This window comes from Numenius arquata, unplaced genomic scaffold, assembly GCF_964106895.1.
Source record: "Numenius arquata unplaced genomic scaffold, bNumArq3.hap1.1 HAP1_SCAFFOLD_38, whole genome shotgun sequence".
Classification (NCBI taxonomy): Eukaryota; Metazoa; Chordata; class Aves; order Charadriiformes; family Scolopacidae; genus Numenius; species Numenius arquata.
Genome location: NW_027415315.1, coordinates 1060326 through 1065881, shown reverse-complemented (window position 1 = coordinate 1065881; position 5556 = coordinate 1060326).

The following is a 5556-nucleotide window of genomic DNA, read 5'->3' as shown; positions in this document are numbered from 1 at the left end:
CCACTCTAAATCAGTCTGCTTCATTGGCACCCATATCGTGTTTGGAGGGGTACCCTCTATCTGTAGAATACGGCACCGGCCCTTCTTGACCAAGTCTGCCAGCGTGGCAATTTTTTCCTGTATTGTCCGCCGTGGTTGTAGTGGAGGGGCTATCCATTCCAATACGATAGTGGTGAACCCCTGCTTCTCCCCCGTTTTTATTTTTTGCTGAGTTAAGGCTGCCATAAGGTACTGCTCACCACATAAAACAGTCAAGTCAATGGGCAGACCTTCAACACGCCGATGCGTGGAACGCGTAGTTACCATGGAAGCTATTTGTTGCAGCGTTTGTCTTTGTTGCTCAGTAAGCTGCACTGGCGTTGCAGGATCCGTTCCTCGCAGTAGGGGGCGCAGTTGATTCAGTAGTTCATTGGGGATGCCTGTAATAGGTCGAAGCCATTGTAGATCACCTAGCAGTCGCTGAGCATCATGAAGAGTCCGAATGTCCAGGTGCAGTGATAATTTTTGAGGCTGAATTGTCGTATCAGTGATGCGCCACCCGAGATACTTCCAGGGGCTTGATTCTTGCACCTTTTCGGGTGCTATTACCAGGCCTCTCTGCTTGAGCTGCTCTGCTAGCTCCTGCTTTTGTTGTGGAGAAAAGGGTGTCGGTTGAGCCAGCAAAATATCGTCCATATAATGATAGATTAGAGTACGGGCCCAGTTTTGTCACAGTGGCTGCAGGGCGGCATCAATGTAGATTTGGCACAATGTGGGCGAATTTCGCATTCCTTGCGGAAGGACTGTCCATTCAAAGCGTTGGTCCGGCCCCTCCCGATTAATCGCGGGAAGGGTAAAAGCAAATCTTTGTCTATCATCTTCATGCAAAGCAATAGTGAAAAAACAGTCTTTTAGATCCACAATAAGCAGGTGCCAGCCTTCCGGTATCATAGCTGGGTTGGGCAAACCAGGCTGTAATGCTCCCATGTCATACATTTGTTTATTTACAGCTCTCAAATCATGGAGCAGTCGATATTTCCCTGATTTCTTCTTAATAACAAAAATGGGAGTATTCCAAGGGCTTGTTGATAGCCTTAGGTGCCCTTGTTCGAATTGTTCTCGGACGAGTGTGTGTGCCTGTTCTAGACTTTCCCGTTTTAGTGGCCATTGCTCTACCCACACTGGTTCTGTTGTTCTCCAGCGAAGCGGGATCGGGAAAGTCCAAGCAATGGCCGCTCCTAAAAAGGGGGGTCCGAAGTAAGGACCATTCCCATTTGTGCAAGGATGTCACGCCCTATCAATGCATGTACCCCCTCAGGCAATGGGACAATAGAAACAGTACAATTCACTACCTTGTCCCCTATGGTCCATCGTAGAAGGGGTGATTTGCGAGCAAGGGTCAATCCTCCTACTCCCATGACCGTGGCGCTGCTCGCGTAGGTCGGCCATTGAGCCGGCCACTTATGCGTGCTGATTATGGAAATGTCAGCGCCAGTGTCTAGAAGAGCAACAAGTGATATAGTTAGGTTGGCGTATTGCACAGCAACCGGGCGTTGTGGCCTTTGGCGCAAGCCGACAGTTAGTAGGGCCATTTGTCCTGTAGATCCAAAGGCTCCTTGCCCTCGTGGCTGCTCTTGCAGCGGTGGAAGGGCTCCCGCAAGATGTGGTAGGGGAATTAATTGTGCCACCTTGGTGCCTTTAGCGATGAAGAGCGGTGGGAATAACGTGTGGGCCATGATCTGGATCTCACCGTGGTAATCTTTATCAATCAGTCCCACCAACACATTAAGTCCCAGCATGGTGGCCGATGAACGGCCTATAAGTAGTGCTCCGACAGCTTGTCCATTGATACAGATTGGTCCTTGAGTGCTAGTAGCAATCCGGACAGGCTTTGAGTCCAACAGGGTACAATCTACTGCTGTTGCCAGGTCCAAGCCGAGGCTTTCGCTTGTGGCTGGTCTGAGCTGAAGGGATTGAGTGCTGCCGGATATGCAGCCGCTTTTTGTGTCGGCGCGGGGCGGCTTTTCCCGCTGAACCGTCCGTTTCCCGGTTTAGAAGCGCGACATGCAGTCTCATTGTGGTTGTCCGACCGGCAGTTTCTGCACCATACTGAGCCGGCGTTGCAGTTCCGTCTGATGTGTCCAGCAGCGCCGCAACGGTAGCATCGTGGGCGAGATGATTCACTAGCATTTAATCGTTGAACGGAGGCTTGCAAAGGAGCAAGGGCTGCAAGAACTTGACTCTGCGTAGCCTGCGCGTGTTCCTTTAAACTATTCCCTAGTTCCTTTACTGCCTCAACTAACATTGCCTGTGGCCCTACCGGTACCTGAGCCATCCTTTCTAGTCCTTCCTCGATAGTCCATGTCCCTGGCAATGTAGCCAAGATGTTGCGTGTGGCCGGATTACTATTTTGTATAGCACACTGCTTTAGTATAGTGCCTCTGAGATAATCGGGCACCCCGGCCGCCTGTATGGCGTCTGCTACTCGATCTATAAATAGGCCAAATGGTTCCTCTCTTCCTTGCTTAATACCCATATATGAAGGCACACCTCCAGGTTCCTTAAGACGATCAAAAGCCTGTCTTGCCAATGTCATTGATTCTTTTACTTTATCCGGTCCCATAAGTGCCTGTGCTTCTGGCCGCAGATACGGTCCCACCCCCAATAGCTCATCAAGGGTGACTCCATGTAACGGATCTCCCGGTTGCTTTACTGTGGCAACTGATTGCTGACAAGCAGCCTGCCAATGCGCATTAAACAACAGCTGCTGGTGTTGTGTCAAAATCAGCTTCATAATACTACGTACATCCCCCGGGAGTAATATATTGGTGCCCCAGATAAAGTCTAGCATTTGCCTTGTGGGCTCTCCTTTGATCCCTGAGTCACTCACCGTGGATCGCAACTGAGTTAATAACTTCCAATCTAGGTTCTGAATTGTGGCAGTTATTCGCCCTTGGTCATCTGGCTGGTAAGTTACTGGGAATGCCTCATGTACAATGCTCGAGGCAAATTCTCTATCTCCGGAGGCCATCGCCTCCTCTGCAATTTGCTGCCGCATCCTCTGTCTTTCTGTGGTAATGCTCTGCCCCTCCGTGGAGGGATTATGACTCATTCTTTTCCCCGCATAACTTTCTTCTGACTCCTCTCCCTTTTCTGTTTCCATTGGGGGGGCCGATGGGTCCTCACTATCTCCAGGTGGCTCGGGAGGAGATGGAACAAAGACCGAGTGCTCCCACGCTCCCGCTACCCCTTGAGGGATGACTATAGTGCGAACCAAGGGAGGCAACGGGCAACCCGAGGGAAGGGTAGCTGGCTTTTGTTGCGAGGCAGTTGCACCCGTCCCAGTTGATCCCCCTAACCTTTCAGATGCAGCAGCTCTCTGCTCTGCTTTATGCATCACCAGAGCGTTCGTAACTGCACGCCAAGGCTTCATCAGTTTCTTGGCTAACTTCTCATCACTTATTACTTCATCAAATAATTTATCCCCATATCTCCGCCACTCCTCTTCCTCAAAAACTGTATCGGGATTGGCAAAGAATCCTCTAGCTACCCCATCAGCTAATAACTCTGGTAATTCCTTTTTACAATGTAAACCTTCTATGCTCCGCTTTTCTAAAAAGCATTTGAGCAAATCATACGCCGCTTGTCTATTCATACCTTCGTCAGCGCGCTGTTGCAGCCTTTCAGACTTCGGCAGCGCGTAGCCGGCAGGACACTCTCTATAGGTGCTCCTGGGCGCGGGGACCTTTTCCTTTAATCCCTTTCGCTCTTGGGCGCGGGGACCTTTTCCTTTAATCCCTTTCGCCTCCTGCGCTGCTTACAGGACCAGCACTGAGACTCCGTTGACCGTGGCTTGCAGGTTCAGCCCTCTGTAGGGTCCCTGTTCGGGCGCCATTTGTCGCAACGGAGGGAAGACAGGGCCACTCAATATGAGTGATCAGCAAGCTTCGTTTATTGATTGACACAGTTGCCTTTTATGTCCTAACATAATTAGCTCATACATATTACAAAAGTTAAGCTCATGATTGGTTAGTTCTTAGAAAGATCAACTCCACCCTTGGTTCCTTCTTTACAGTTACTTTCATCCTCTTTTCCCACGCCTGAGCAGCTGCAACCTCCCTGTTATCATACAACAATTATAGTCAAGGACAAGGTGTCCTTGCCAGCCAGCAATTACAGGGGCTGAATCCGATGTTTCTCAAGCTTTTGCTCGGCCAGCTGGATCATGTCTACGTGACCCTTCTCAGCTAGCCATTCTTCCACAGAGGGGGATGTGATGTCCTAGAGGGAGGGCTGTGATGTCACAGAGGGTGTTGTGTTGTCACAGGTTGGGGTTGTGAGGTTAGAGGTTTGGGGTGTGACGTCATAGAGGGGGGTTGTGATGTCATATAGGGAGGGTTATGACGTCACAGGTTGGGGTTGTGCCGTCACAGGTTTGGGTTGTGATGTCACAGGGTGTGGTTGTGATGTAGAGGGGTTGTGATGTCATAGTGGGATTGTGATGTCACAGAGTGGGGTTGTGATGTCATCGGGGGGTTGTGAGGTCATGGGTGTTGTGACATCATAGGTTGGGGTTCTGATGTCATAGAGTTGGCTTGTGATGACATAAGCGGGGTTGTGACGTCATAGTTTGGGGTTGTGATGTCATAGAGGGAGGGTTGTGATGTCACAGGTTGGGGTTGTGGCATCATAGAGTGGGGTGTGATGTCATAAAGGGGGTTGTGATGTCATAGGTTGGGGTTGTGATGTCATGGAGGGTTGTGATGTCACAGGTTGTGGTTGTGACATCATAGAGTGGGGTTGTGACGTCATAGAGGAGTTGTGATATCATAGAGCAGGGTTGTGATGCCATAGAGGGGGTTGTGAGGTTAGAGGTTTGGGGTGTGACATCATAGAGGGGGTTGTGATGTCATATAGGGAGGGTTGTGAAGTCATAGAAGGGCGTTGTGATTTCACAGAGTGTGGTTGTGACATCATAGTGGGCTTTGTGAAGTCACAGAGGGGGTTGTGACGTCATAGAGTGGGATTGTGATGTCATAGAGTGAGGTTGTGACGTCATAGAGTGGGGTTGTGATGTCATAAAGGGGGTTGTGACGTCATAGTGGTGTTTGTGATGTCACAGAGTCCGGTTGTGATGTCGCGGAGGGTTGTGATGTCATAGAGGTAGGGTTGTGACGTCATACAAGGGCGTTGTGATTTCACAGAGTGTGGTTGTGACGTCATAGTGGGGTTTGTGATGTCATAGAGTAGGGTTGTGATGTCATAGAGTCGGGTTGTGATATCATAGAGTAGGGTTGTGGTGTCATAGAGGTAGGGTTGTGACATCATAGACAGGACTGTGACGTCATAGAGTGCGGTTGTGACGTCATAGTGGGGTTTGTGATGTCACAGAGTGGTTTGTGATGTCATAGAGTGGGGTTGTGATGTCACAGAGTTGGGTTGTGACGTCATAGAGTCAGTTGTCACGTCATAGTGGGGTTTGTGACGTCATAGTGGGGCGTTGTCATTTCACAGAGTGCGGTTGTGACGTCATAGTGGGGTTTGTGTTGTCACAGAGTGGTTTGTGATGTCATAGAG